Source organism: Musca autumnalis, unplaced genomic scaffold, assembly GCF_047663935.1.
Source record: "Musca autumnalis isolate F117 unplaced genomic scaffold, ASM4766393v1 scaffold_1, whole genome shotgun sequence".
Classification (NCBI taxonomy): Eukaryota; Metazoa; Arthropoda; class Insecta; order Diptera; family Muscidae; genus Musca; species Musca autumnalis.
This window is the reverse complement of record NW_027411644.1, coordinates 303,057,623-303,073,673: the sequence shown is the minus strand read 5'-3', so window position 1 is coordinate 303,073,673 and position 16,051 is coordinate 303,057,623. Positions and strand designations below refer to the sequence as shown.

At 36.9% G+C, this 16,051-nt stretch overlaps 1 protein-coding gene across 1 annotated transcript in view; it reads left to right on the top strand.

The window, feature by feature from the left end:
* The window catches only part of LOC141389852 (uncharacterized), a 420,257-nt gene that overhangs the window by 301,360 nt on the left and 102,846 nt on the right, over positions 1 to 16,051 (top strand). The window lies entirely within an intron of this gene.

Sequence of the window (16,051 nt, the reverse complement as noted above, 5' to 3'; positions counted from 1 at the left end):
GAAATTAAATATCAATTAAAATAGGTATTAGTACATCAAAATTTTCAGTGTCCACCATTTTCATATGAAATATTGTTTATTTGTATATTATTCCCTTTCCGCATACGAAGTAGCGGGCATTTTGCTAGTACCAACTAAAATAAAATTAAAAACAACAACAAAACGTTTATAGAAACAACTTCTTTTGGCAAAGTTGTAAGATTGTACAAAACTGTGAAGAAGAAATACGAAACGAAATACAATTTAAAATATAATTTCACGCTTTGTTGAAGACAACAACGGAATACACAACGCGACATAACATTTGTCAGATAAATGTATTATTATACTACATACCCAGCAAACACAATGTCGGACGTCCGACGCGTCTGGTCAAAATCGGAAGTCTGAACGACTTCGGTCCGACTAGTCTGACGAACTTTTTCCTATTTTCTCTTGTGCTGCTTTTGAAAAATTAAGTGTAATTAAGCATAGAGAAAATAATTGTACATATGTATTTCGCTCGCACATTGTAAATGTGTAATTGTTGATGTGCCGATGTGGATGCAGTACGAACGAACAATTGAGTGCTCGGGTTTTAATTTCTGTATCGAAGAACAAATTTGGTTTATTTTTGTTATGCGTGTTGATGTTATTCATAGTGACCGGTTGCATACATATGTATTTCTTTATTTTTATGAAGTTAATGAAAGTAAAGATTTTCTTCGTCAAACTTCAACACTATTCCGTGGAAAGTCATATGTTTTATATTTTTATATGGCCAAAGTTTCTTAACACTTTTATGTGTATCAAAATTTTTTTGCATGTGAAGACATGTATTTTTTCATATATTAATAACAATTGTTTTACATATTCTCCACAGTTTGTTTTTTTCGCGCATTTAACACAGCATAATGTGATATTAAAACCTTTAATATATTTATAGTAGATGTTGAGATGTATGTTTTACTTACTATTTGTTGTAGTCAAGCTTAATCTCATATTTGTTGTTTTCAAATTTAAAAAAACAACAAGTTTAATGTGGGGTGTAGTTAAATTGATTACTTTTGGGGATGGCAGAGAATACTAGTTTCGTCCAACGCCACTTGGACTCATCAGTTCTCTTAGTTCTTTGTATTGAAACAAAGAACCCTTCCCCAATTTTATGACGACTCGAGCTCAAGAATAAATGTGACTGATGAATTCGTTTCAATGCGAATTCAACCGAAAACACCTAAACATCTCAACAACAACATCTCAACAAAACTGCCAAAGTGAATCTAAAAATAGACACAGAGCACCGTGGACGATTGGTTGTTGTTATTTTTCGACAACTATCAAAATAGTTATGTGCATTCTCTGCAATGTGGAGACACATGACAGTGGGAGTAGTTAATTTGGTTTACATATGCGGCTACGAGAGTTTTTAGGTGTTTTCGGTTGAATTCGCATTGAAACGAAATCATCAGTCACATTTATTCTTGAGCTCGAGTCGTCATAAAATTGGGGAAGGGTTCTTTGTTTCAATACAAAGAACTAAGAGAACTGATGAGTCCAAGTGGCGTTGGACGAAACTAGTATTCTCTGCCATCCCCAAAAGTAATCAATTTTAACTACACCCCACATTAAACTTGTTGTTTTTTAAATTTGAAAACAACAAATATGAGATTAAGCTTGACTACAACAAATAGTAAGTATATTTATTGTAGATAAACTTTTATAGGATTTGGATATTTCATGAACTAACTGTGTATTTTCAACATATTTTAATAATAAAAACAAATTCTGGTCGAATGCTGGTAAATAAATCAGAAGTTCATACGATAGTTCATCTGACTTGGACCAAATTCGATCCCAAAGTCGGCAAACACTTTCGAATGTCATAAGATTTTACTTCCGAATTCGTACCGATATCTGTCCGAAAGTCGGTAAATAAATCAGAAATTTATACGATAGTTTATCAGACTTCGGACCGAAAGTCGGCTAAAACATCCGATTTTCATCCGAATTTCGGTCAGAGAACACGTCAACCACGCCATATGACTTTCGGTCAGAGTTAGGACCGAATTCGGATCCGAACTCGGACGTTTCATCCGACTTTCGGACCGAATTCGGTCCGAACTGTGATATTTCTTCCGATTTTGGTTTGCTGGGTAGCTACGTTTGCACACATACATATATACATATCTATAAAAACTACATAGAATACAAAGTATTAGTAATAGTTTTAAGAAATAAGTATACAACGTAAAACAAATGTGGAAATAAAGAAGAGATTTGCCATTGAAGTAATTCAGTTTTTTTGATAGTAATGCCTTACTTAAACTTAAACATAATAAAAAAAGTCATTTTAATTTTCTACTTTTGTATCTAGGAAAACAAGAAAAATAGTATACAAAATTATAACAGACATTACACGGTGCTCTTGAACCAACTTGAAATGGAAGATTGTTACACCTGGGAAGTTTTTGCGGATTCTGAATCTACAATGTTCATAGATGAGAAAGAACAAAAAAACGTCGCCGGATAGCTTTTTATTCAAGTTGACATTTTTAGGAATTTACTTGTAAATCGCACGACCTATCGAAATAAGACTAAAGTGAACGAAAAAAATTTGTAGCTATGAAAATTTTCTACAAGATTGACCTTTGTATTTTCGTAAATTTTACTGTTATTGAGATATAGAAGTTCAAATTAGGACAATGGACTGACTGTATCGCCTCCTTATATTACAATGTTATGCACGGTGCACCGTAACTAACTTTAAATGAAAACAGCGTACTTTAGGGAAGTTCTTGCGGATTCTGAAACAGCAAAATTGCTGAAGGTATTTTTAAAATATATCGCGATCAAAATTCCCAAATTTTATTTTTTTTTTGTTTTCACGATTTTGCTTAAGGCTAGAGAAAATGATGTAGATCTGAAAATTCTCTAGAGGATTGACCTTTATGATTTGTTCCTATGTTTTGAGATATAGAAGTTCAGGTCACTTTCTTAGGTTTTCTATTATTTTTTTTCACGAATTTTGATTATGTGCTTGATAGTTGGCTTTAAAAATCCACGTTAATGGAGCAGAGTATGAGTTTGAAAATTGTCTTTAAAAATCCACGTTTATAGAGCAGAGTAAAAATGCACGTTTATAGAGCAGCGTACGGGCTTAAACATTGTTTTTAAAAAAACACATTTATGGAGCACAGTTTGGGCTTAAAAAATGTTTTTAAAAATCTACGTTTATGGACCATAGTCTGGGCTTAAAAATTGGCTTTAGAAATTCACGCTATTAGAGCAGAATATGTACTTAAAAATTGTCTTCAAAAAATCCACGTTCATATACTTGAAACTTGTCTTTAAAAATCCATGTTTGTGGCTCAAAGTCTAGGCTTTAAAATTGTCTCTCAAATTCCACGTTTATGGACCATAGCCTGGACCTAAAAATTGTCTTCAAAAAATCCACGTTCATAGACTTGAAACTTGTCTTTAAAAATCCATGTTTGTGGACCATAGTCTAGGCTTAAAAATTGTCTCTCAAATTCCACGTTTATGGACCATAGTCTGGGCTTAAAAATTGTTTTTAAAAATCCACGTTGAAACTTGTCTTTAAAAATCGGCGTTTGTGGACCATCGTCCAGGCTTTCAAATTGTCTTTCAAATTCCACGTTTATTGACCATAGCCTGGGCTTAAAAATTGTCTTTAAAAATCGGCGTTTGTGGGCCATGGTCCAGGCTTTAAAATTGTCTTTCAAATTCCACGTTTATTGACCATAGTCTGGGCTTAAAAATTGTCTTTAAAAATCGGCGTTTGTGGGCCATGGTCCAGGCTTTAAAATTGTCTTTCAAATTCCACGTTTATTGACCATAGTCTGGGCTTAAAAATTGTCTTTAAAAATCGGCGTTTGTGGGCCATGGTCCAGGCTTTAAAATTGTCTTTCAAATTCCACGTTTATTGACCATAGTCTGGGCTTAAAAATTGTCTTTAAAAATCCACGTTTCTGGAACATAGTCTCGGCTTTAAAATTGTCTTTAAAAAATCCACGCTTATGGACCGTAGTCTGGGCTTAAAAATTGTCTCTAAAAATCCACGTTTGTGGACCATAGTCTGTGCTTAAAAATTGCCTTTAAAAATCACGTTTGTGGACCATAGTCTTGGCTTAAAAATTGTCTTTAAAAATCCACGTTTGTAGACCATAATCTGGGCTTAAAAATTTTCTTTAAAAATCCATGTTTGTGGACCATAGTCTGGGCTTTGAAATTGTCTTTAAAAATCCACGTTTACGAACCATAGTCTGGGCTTTAAAATACTCTTTAAAAATCCACGTTTATGGACCATAGTCTGAGCTTTAAAATACTCTTTAAAGATCCACGTTTATGAACCATAGGGCTTTAAAATACTCTTTCAAAATCCACGTTTATGGACCATAGTCTGGGCTTTAAAATACTCTTTAAAAAATCCAAGTTTATGGACCATAGTCTGGGCTTAAATATTTTCTTTAAAAATCCAAGTTTATGGACCATAGTCTGGGCTTAAAAATTTTCTTTAAAAATCCACGTTTATGGACCATAGTCTGGGCATTAAAATACTCTTTAAAAAATCCAAGTTTATGGACCATAGTCTGGGCTTAAATATTTTCTTTAAAAATCCAAGTTTGTGGACCATAGTCTGGGCTTAAAATTTGTCTTTAAAAATCCATGTTTATGGACCATAGTTTGGGCTTTATAATACTCTTTAAAACTCCACGATTATGGACTGGGCTTAAAAATTGTCTTTAAAAATCCACGTTTGTGGACTATAGTATGGGCTTTAAAATTGTTTTTAAAATTCATATTCGTGGACCATAGTCTGGTCTTTATAATACTTTTTAAAAATCCAGTTTTATGGACCATAGCCTGGGCTTTAAAATACTCTTTAAAAATCCACGTTTATGGACAATAGTCTGGGCTTAAAAATTTGCTTTAAAAATCCAAGTTTGTGGACCATAGTCTGGGTTTAAAAATTTGCTTTAAAAATCCACGTTTATGGTCCATAGTCTGGGCTTTAAAATTTTATTTAAAAATCCACGTTTATGGACTTTAGTCTAGGCTTTAAAATTGTCTTTCAAATTCCACATTTATGGACCATAGTCTGGGCTTAACAATTTTCTTTAAAAATCCACGTTTTTGGACCCTAGTCTAGGCCTAAAAATTGTCTTTCAAATTCCACGTTTATGGACCATAGTCTGGTCTAAAAATTGTCTTTAAAAATCCACGTTTCTGGAACATAGTCTGACCTTTAAAATAGTCTTAAAAAATCCTCGTTTGTGGACCATAGTCTGGGCTTTAAAATACTCTTTAAAAATTGTCTTTAAAAATCCCCGCTTGTGAACCATAGTCTAAGCTTTAAAATTTTCTTTCAAATTCAACGTTTATGGACCATAGTCTGGGCTTTAAAATTGTCTTTAAAAGGAGCTTACACCTGGGAAGTTTTTGCGGACTCTGAAACTACAATGTTCATAGATGAAAACTCAAAAAACAAAAAAAAATAGCCGAAGCGCTTTTTAAATAAATCGCGGTTAAAGTTCACATTTTTACGGGTTTTTAGGTTCTCACAATTTTTCTGGGAAATCGCAGGCCCTATCAAAATGAAACTAAAAAAATTGTATATGAGTGAAAATTCTCTATAAGATAGTCCTCTAAGATATTTTCGTAGGTTTTACCATTTTTGAGATTAGGCGTTCAAATCGGGACAATTAACTGACTGTATCGTCTCGTTATTAAACAAATTCATGACTGCAATTTCCCAACTTAAACTTATATATTTCAAAAATGGTACAACCTTTGAAAAAATTACGAAACCCAATCTTGTAGAGAATTTCTCATCTCTGAACATTGTAGTTTCCGAATCCGCAAAAACTTTCCAGGTGTAAGTTCCTTTTATTTAAACTTGGTTCAAGAGCACCGTGCTTATATATCTCAAAAATGGTACAACCGAGGAAAAAACTACAAAAGCCAATCTTGTAGAGAATTTTCACCATGGTCCATAAACGTGGATTTTTAAAGACAATATTAAAGGCCAGACTATGGTCTGTAAACGGGGATTTTTAAAGATAGTTTTAAAGCCCAGACTATGGTCTGTAAACGTGGATTTTTAAAGATAGTTTTAAAGCCCAGACTATGGTCTGTAAACGTGGATTTTTAAAGATAGTTCTAAAGCCCAGACTATGGTCTGTAAACGTGGATTTTTAAAGATAGTTTTAAAGCCCAGACTATGGTCTGTAAACGTGGATTTTTAATGATAGTTTTAAAGCCCAGACTATTTATATTAAGAGCGTTCCGGCGACTTTTTTGTTTTTTTTTTTTTTTTTTGTATTTTCCTCATCTATGTACATTGTAGTTTCAGCATCCGCAAAAACTTCCCTAGTGAAAGCACCTTCCATTTAAAGTTGGTTCAAGAGCACCGTGATTAGAACAGAAAAGCCAACGAATGCTAAGGAAATTCATATTTTACATTTCTGGAAGAGTGACTGAGCGTTGTGTGCCCACAAGGATATACATTTTAGTTACTTGTAAAACATGCAAATTCTTGCATTGTCTTTGTTATTTAACTCCTCGCCCGCAATGGCAAATCTATTCACTCCCAACCTTTGGTATGTATGTACGTAAATATGTATATCGGCGACCGTCATTGTCAACACACCGTGCCAGTGTTCGAATTCAAATGGGAAAACAAAGGGACAAAAGAACATTGGAATCTTGGCAAAGAATCTTTTTGTATAATTTCAAGAGAATTTCAACAAAAGAAGACCGATAAGAAGACATATGGTCGTCGGTCGGGCAATGAGAGACGACCGTAGTAGCATATAAAGTCGTAACAGAGTTCAGTTAGAAGCAGACTTGTCAGACCATGGTGACAACGATTGAAGGAATAGAAGAAATATTTGTCCGCCCCTTGTTTTGCATAGACCCATACTCATTCATTGCCTCATCTTGAGTATTCTCCTGATTTCGCTATAATAAAATGTTTGGCGGGCTGGTGGTGTAAGTTTGCTGGTAACTTTTGGTATTTTATGGTAAATGTGGGTTGGTATTGGTAGTGAAGATGTTTTGTTTAATATTCCAGCGGAAATAAAACAATATCCGTTGAAATTTTGTATTGTTCTTCTTGAGGATGGCAGTGGTTTGCCTTGAGCTTAAGAAACATAGTCATAGTATCTTAAATTTGTGTATGTTTGTAAAATATTATTATGAAGATTCTCAAAATAAAGATTCTCACAAAATTAATCTGACAGCGGTCCTTTTTTGGGTTCAATTAACAACTTGTTTTGTAAATGCGTGGCGTATACACCACCACACTTCAAGAGAAGGCTAACAAATTGTGGGAAAATAATGTGTGTTTTTGGCGTGTTGGCGTTTTCGCACTTCAAATTAAATTAAAATATACATTTTTGGCTTTAGATTATGTTGAGGACTATTGATGTATGTTTGTGACACATTTTTTCTGTGCGACAAGCACGAATTAACATAAATGGAGGGAGAAGAGTGTGCTATCAGTATAGATACAATAAAAATAACATAACGTTTTGTAATTGGGTTTACAACTTGTTGAGTGTTTAAAGCTGCAAAAATCGGACCCGCGGACTTTAAGATTATCCGCGAATGGAAAAATATATTTCGATTTAAAGCTTTTGCCAAACACAGAACTCATTTCGTTTATTTTCTCAAATTGTGTCTTTATTATTCTTCCATTTCAGAACGTGTTCCATGTTGTTATCATCTTATAGAAGTTTCCTCTGGCCTTCTGCATGCTCACCGTTTTAATTGTGGCCGTGTATTAGACTGTGCTACATAGGCAAAACAACTTTCCTACAATAAGCGGCTTCACGGTTAGCTTCAATTTTTTCATAGATGGAAGTTAACCCTCACAATATTCGCCACATTATACCGATATCATCTGTGTATTGAAGTGTCATTCATATCGCTCATTTACTCAAAGAATGTCGTAACTTAAAAAATACATTTTAACAATTTATATTTTCTCTGCATATCCTACATAACAGTGTGTCAAAATTTTATGTTTATGTCCTGAGAACTTGTCAAGTTACAACGCATTTCCTTGAAATCTGGCAAAAGTTTTGTTTAAGGGCAAATATATCACATTCTGAGAGATGATCAAGCTGGCTTAAGACCAAATAGAAGTTGTGTAGACCAAGTCAACAACAGAACAATATATGGAATGGCGCACCTCTAAGTATCTACTCAGACGATCTGCCATATGGAAAGCATTGACCAAAAAGGGAATACACCAGAAAATAATCCGAGTGATAAGAAGGATGTACGAGGATACGGAACACTCAGTTTTTCATAACGGGTACATAAACCGAGTCATAACATGGAAAGAGTCAAAACATGGAGTTTCTTACGATAACATAGGTAATGCGGATGATATTTCTATAAAATATCCAACATGACGTCAAAACTATAAGACTTGGAGGGACTTGTGATTAACATCAATAAAATTAAGGCCATGAGAATTAACAACTCAAAAAACATCATGCAACCAGGCCAATCAAATGAGTATGTCGATTATTTCTACTTTCTAGGAAGCACACTAACAACAAATAGTGGCACAGAAACGGACGTATCAATAGGAGGAATCGGAGGAATGCAAGCTGTATGCAGACGCTCACATACATACAGGAAAACCAAACATAAAATATGCTACCCTGCCAGCATTTGGAAGTGCGTTTCTCACTCCCTCGCCTAGGAAGTCACTCCGGAAACACGCCAAGGAAGATCGTTGGTGTATTACACAAATAATTTGTATAGCCTTATTGTGATTACCTTTTATCGCGTATGCCGACACTTTGGAGTGACTTCCATGGCGATTGTTTACATTTATTTAATGATTCAACACATTTGAACTAATATGGGACATTTTTCTATCTGATGATTATATGAAACGGTGGTGCAGTGGTAAGCATACTCGCTTTGCACTCTGAAGGTCCGGGTTCGCTTCCCAAGTCTGGCAACAAAACATCACATTTTTAAAATAACAAAATTAATGTAGGCGGAAATTCAAAATAATAAGTTCTCTAAGAGAGCGTACTTCAAAAAAAAAATTAAAAATAAATAAATAAATAAAAAATTAAAATAAAAATAAATAGAAAAAAAAAAAATAAAAAATATTTTTTTTAATTCCAAGAACTATCGCGGAAATGATCTTCCAGAAGTGTCGCTGGAGTGACTTCCAACACGACACGCCGGCGTGGTTCATTTCTTCACAACGGAAGTCACTTCAGGGTGACTTCCGCGACTATCGCCGCGACTGTTTTCATCGCCCTGGGCGACACGCCTAAGTCACTTCCGAGATAGTTTTTGCTTGCAGGGTAAGCATGTATAAAATAGATCCAGCTATATGGTAGTGATATCAAACACTATCACGTAAAAGCTACAGGTATACCTGCCAGCAATTGGAAGTGAGTTTGGCACTCCCTCGCCTAAGAGGTCACTCCGGAGACACGCCAGTGAAGATCGTTGGTGAATTACACAAACAATTTCTACAGCCTTGTTGTGATTACGTTTTATCGCGTATGCCGACACTTCGGAGTGACTTCCAAGGCGATTGTTTTATTTATTTAATGATTCAACATCATTTTCTATCTGATGATTATATGAGGCGGTGGTGCAGTGGTAAGCATACTCGCTTTCCACTCTGAAGGTCCGGGTTCGCTTCCCAAGTCAGGCAACAATCACATCACATTCCCAATCAGGCAAACATCACATTTTTAAAATGATTTTTCTAAAAGAGAAAAAAAAATAAATAAAAAAAATAATAAATAAATAAATAAATAAAAATAAATATAAAAAATATTTTTTTTTAAATTTCTAGAACTATCGCGGAAATGATCTTCTAGAAGTGTCGCTGGAGTGACTTCCAAGACGACACGCCGGCGTGGTTCATTTCTTCACAACGGTGGTCACTTCAGGGTGATTTCTGCGACTATCGCAGCGACTGTTTTCATCGCCCTGGGCGACACACCTAAGTCACTTCCGCGATAGTTTTTGCTTGCAGGGTATCCGTAAATAAATGCCTCAGGATCATATAAAGGATATAGGAGATGTATTGGCCACGCCTTAAGAAAAAATGTTCATAGCCAGATTGGCGATCACAAAATCGAGGTTGACCATGAAACACCTGGCGACATGTGAAAATGCAAAAACAACGTGTAAGATGACGATGCTTTGTGGAAGCCCTGTACTCCCAAGAGGAGTAACAGAAAAAAAGTATGTTGAGATTGGAAAGTCAAAATTGAATAGTCAACTTAAATAGATTTTTGTTTTTGCAAAATCGATTTTTTAGTAAATAAGAGATATTTATTGTGCTGGGTAGCGTGTTATCAATTCGGGTTCAATACAAATTGAAGTGGCTGCATCGTGCGCATCGTTATTGGCCTAAAACCACTCATGTTTGCCTTAGCAGCTGACGTGGTTGGGAAATGTCTCGAGTACGGCATCCACACTGTACTGTCTGCGCAACTGCATCAGAGTGAATTCTATTCAAGCTCGCCTAATATGCTCGTTGATCTAGACGTCGCTTGTACCTTTTGACCTAACACTCCAGATCATGAAGATCTCTCCTGGCGTTTCTGAGTGGGGTAAGCATGTCCACTAATATTGTTGCAGGGAAGCTCGCGGCCGTGACAATAAAGCCGATACTGCATCGATAACATATTATTGGGCTGATGCACCGTTTAAATCTTCGGCTGTTCATGAACATGACCAATTGGTGTCGTGAGGAATCACCCTCTTACCATCTACAATGTGGAATTTTGGCGGTTTAAATATTTTTCCACTGAGTAAGCGTTACCATTTACATGCAACACGGGCCTCGCAAAGCTTACCACAGTCTTGCCTATTGCCTTATAAAAGCAATATCTTGGGTAGTTAGTAATCGGAATCAGAACTTCATTTCACTTTAAAAGTAAGTTCCCTTCTCGGACTCGTCCGATGAAGCTCAACACTATCATTTGGTAGTCTCGCTGTATCTGGTAGGAATTCTGATTTCGATTATTCGAACAGCTGCAGCTGTGATAATGTCCCGAAAATTATATTAGATCCCCAAGGATGTGAGTCACTGGAGATATCTGTGAAACGGTCGTTTGGTAAATTCCGTGAACCCTTGCCAATCAGCTTCTTAATGGTTCACAAAAGCAGTTCTCTCAGAGTCGAGTCCTCCTGCAATGATTCTTCTACGATCTTTCCACAAAACTTTGTAAAGGTGACGACGAGTTTTGTTTCAGGTATCGCGGTAACCCTGATGTTTCTCTGGCTCATAAACTCCACAATTTGGCTTACCTTTCCGTTGTAGTTGTAGCAACGCAAATAGGTACGATCGTGTATTATTTCAGTTTCTGGTTCCTATGCATCCAGGATTCTCAAGGATTCTGCAGCTTGGACTGATTGCGTCCATAAATAATCGGGAGACAGATGGGTGGGGTTAGTTGGGCATCTAAAAAATGCAGCGTGTTGTGTGGTCCCAATCTACATGCCGGGCCCAATACGAACTGATGCGGCTGCACCGTCCGAATCTTAGCTGGGCTAAAAACCCTCGTGTTTGCCTTGGCAGATGACGTTCTTCTGCTGCGATGGCATTCACACTGTATCTCTGTACTGTCTGCGTGACCGCGTCTTCATCAGGAAGATCTCTCCTGACGTGCCTGGGTAGGAGAAGCCTTTTCATTAAATCGTGACAGGGATGCTCACTGCGATAACACCCAAACAGTTACTGCATCTACAACATCCTATGTGTTGATGCACCGGTAAAACCTTTGTCTCCTCATGAATATGGTCCACTGGTGTCATGATGGGGCACCTTGTTGCAGTCCTCAGGGCGGTATTCTAGTATGTTTGCATATTCCTTTACGGCATGGCGTTAAAATTTGCATACAACGCATAGCTTACCACAGACCGGCCTATTGCTTTGTAGGAGAACCTTGTTTCTACTGATCTTATCGCAAATAGCTGTGGCTTGCGCTGATGACTTAAACATGCTATCGAACGTTCACACCCAATATTTTGCGGTAGTTAGTGGTCGGAATCAGTACACCATCGAACAGTGTGTTCAGTGGGAGCTCCATTTCTGCCGTCCAAGTGATGAACAGTGTTGCGATGAATTTAGCTGCGGGGCACAGATTCTCTTCGTGGGGGGAGGAGTATTGCCTGCCAACTTTTCAAGCTTCTGGTACAATATGGGTGGCTAACGATAAATTGAGGTCACTTGTCAAATACTCAACTTCGGATTCATCCAGTTGTTTGGCATTACCGTTGAAATTGCATGTGGCTCTAAATGCTTTGGATGATTTTATGTTTCGGATAACATCTACAACATCGTTCATCGAAAATTGCGGCGGTACCTTCTCGGCTGAGAACGTTTTTATACTGTGTAGCAAACTTCTCTTCGCTCTTTCAATATCCCGTTAATATAAAACTCGCATCTCTTCGGATTTGTCAAGGTCATGCCGTTGAAAGTAACATCCGTTGTATCATCCTTCTTTCCTGAATTAAAGAATGAATTAACCGTTCCCACTATTTATGCAATCCTGTATCAATGTTGCATTGCTTCATGTGGCCTAGCCACTTTTTCCGCTTAGTCATGACGCTCAATTGTCGCCTCAGCTTGGAAATTCGATTTATTTTGGGTATTCGACCAGTAGGTATGTAGCGAGCGACTGCAGTTGTGATGATCTACTAAAAAAAACTCTCAGCTACTGAAGGGCAGCACTCTGAAGCGAACATTGGTAAATTATTTCAACTCTCTGCTTTTCCACGGTTCACAGAAGTACTGCGGCCAGAGTAAAATCCTCTTTCTCCGCTTTTGTGCAATCCTCCCGCAATACATTGTAACCATAGTAACGCCGTGAACTTTGAACGATGATACTTCTCCGATACATAAACTACAACATGTTGAGACTGCGGGGGTGTCTGGTATATTCGGGAGGTACCGTTCCATGAGGGCTATATCAAAACGTCGAGATATACCTGCAAATTTCTGGCGGAAAGTTTTAAGACTTAAAGAAGACTAAATACCAAATTTCCGATATTTCGGTAAAATCTTTAAAATACCGAAAATCAAGAGGTACGCTTCTATGGGGGATATAGGAAACCGCTGACCTATACTCATAATTGTCTTTTGGACTATTTTATAACCCCATGGAAGACTAAATACAAATTTCAGTCTTTCGGTGGGGTATTTACGTCACAACTTTCAGAATTACGAAAATCGGTTGGTACCATTATATGGGGGCTATATCGAAACGTGAACCTATACCGATGAATTTCAGTCAGACAGACTTTTGCCTCCAAAAAAGACTAAATATCAAATTTCAGTCAGTTCGGTGGATTGCTGTGGCCAAAACATTCAAAATACATAAAATCGGGAGGTCTATATGAAGCCGTGGACCTAAACCAACAAATTTCATATGAAACGTTTACTATCAAAGTTTAGCTATTTCGGTGGAATATTGAGGCTACAACCTTCAAAATACTGGAAATAGGGAGGTACCGTTCTATGGTGGCTATACTAAGGCGTGGACCTACCCCGATAAATGAAGACCAAATACCAAATTTCAGCCATTTCGGTGGAATATTGAGGCCACAACCTTCAAAATACCGGAAATAGGGAGGTACCGTTCTATGGGGTCTACACTAAGGCGTGGACCTATACCGAAACATTTCTGGGAGACAGTTTTATACCACCAAACGAGGACTAAGTACCAAATTTTAGCCATTTCAAAATACCGGAAAAAGGGAGGTACTGTTCTATGGGGGTTATACTTAGGCGTGGACCTTTACTGACAAGTTTCTGGGGGAAAGTTGTATACCCCAACGAAGACTAAATACCAAATTTCAGCAATTTCGGTGGAATATTGAGGTCACAACCTTCAAAATACCGGAAATAGGGAGGTACCGTTCTATGTGGGCTATACCAAGGCGTGGACCTATACCGACAAATTTCATATGGAACGTTTAATACCCCAAATGAAGACCAAGTACCAAATTTCAGCCATTTTGGTGGAATATTGATGTCACAAACTTCAAAATACCGGAAATAGGGAGGTACCGTTCTATGTGGGCTATACTAAGGCGTGGACCTGTACCGTCAAGTTGCTGGGGGAAAGTTGTATACCCCCAAAGAAAACTAAATACCAAATTTAAGTCATTTCTGTGGAATATTGAGATCATAACCTTCAAAATACCGGGAATAGGGAGGTACCGTTCTATGGGGGCTATACTAAGGCGTGAACCTATACGACAAATTTCATATGGAACGTTTAATACCCCAAATGAAGACCAAATACTAAATTTCAGCCATTTCGGTGGATTATTGTGACCACAACCTTCCAAATACCGAAAATCGGGAAGTAACGTTTTATGGGGGCTATATGAAGGTGTGGACCTATACCGAAAAATTTCTGGGGGAAAGTTTTATAACCCCAACGAAGACTTAGTACCAAATGTCAGCCATTTCGGTGTGATAATGAGGTTAAAACCTTCAAAATACCGAAAATCGGGTGGTTCCGTTCTATGGGGATTATATCAAAACGTGGACCGATATAGCCCATTTGCAATACAAATATCCTAGGAGTAATAGAAACGCGTAGATCAAATTACAAAGCTCTACCTTAAAAATTGTGAGTTGTATCTTGATTTCAACAGACGGGCAGACGGACATGGTTATATCGACTTAGAATTTTACCCTGATCAAGAATATAGATATACATATATATTATAGGGTCTCCGATTAATATTTCGATGTGTTACAAATGGAATGACACATTTAATTATAACCTCCATATTATGGTGGTTGGTATAACCTAGGATAACATTACGAAAGCCAATCGTGTTTCGAATTTTCACTGCTATAAGATTTTCTCTAGTCCCATTTTGATAGGACTTACCGTTTTCAAGTAAATCGTGAAAACCTAAGGAAAAAACTTAAAAATGTGACCTGAACTTCTATATCTCAAAAATTGCGAAACCTAGGAACAAATCAAAACGGTCAATCCTTTAGAGAATTTTCACAGCTACAACAATTTCTTTAGTCCCAATTCGATAGGACTTGTGGTTTCCAAGCAAAATCGCGAAAACTTAAAACTGTGTATTTTGACCGCGATTTTTTTAAAAATCCCTCCAGCGATTTTTTCTTGTTTTTGGATTTTTCTCCCCTATGAAAATTGCTGTTTCAAAATCCGCAAAAACTTCTCGGGCTTAAGCTCCTTTCAATTAAAGTTGGTTCAAGAGCACCGCGATGGTGGTTATATCAAAACATTTCAAAGTTTTAGTCAGCTATGCCGACAGAGATATACCCTCAACCTAGGACTTAAAGAAAAGAAGTAAACACAATACTGCTGACGTCTATCGGGATTTTTTGTGTTTTTTTGGGCCAAATTATCATGAAGTATGGACTTGCCTGGAAAAAATTCTACTGTCGTAAGTTGATCCGCATACTCAAAATGTTGCCAAAAACGATCCCAGACAAGTCCTTACACTGTACTCTTTCCAAACTTTGTGTGGGATGTACCCGAAAGAATGGTCCGATGTAGTCAATATTCGGACATAATCCGAGTCTGTAACAAATAATACGATGTAAAGCGTTTGGACCAAATTGGTTTCTCTTTTCGAGGGTTATCATACGTACTACCCTGTTTAGTTGGTGCTGGCAGGCTTTTTTGGAGCTTTTGTGCAATTACCTTAGTATATACCGATTCAGCCCATATTCAAACCTGATCTATTACAATATGCAAAGTTAAGACCAATTCTGTTACTCGACAGTTATCGTGCCCACCATTTTAGCGAAAACAATGTGCGCTACAGTATTTTAACTGTTTCCCAAGATCCAGAATAATACCTTCCTAAAAATGAGCACTATATCGATAATAGCTTCAAAGGCGGTCATAGAAAACAATTATCCATTTTCAGCCCTCGCCTTCAGTTGTGTACTAAAAGATAATATAAATATAAACGATTTTGTTATGTTCTGTATTCTTTATCTCTTTGGATGAAGATTATAAACAAAATATTTGCCATAAGTTGTCAACAT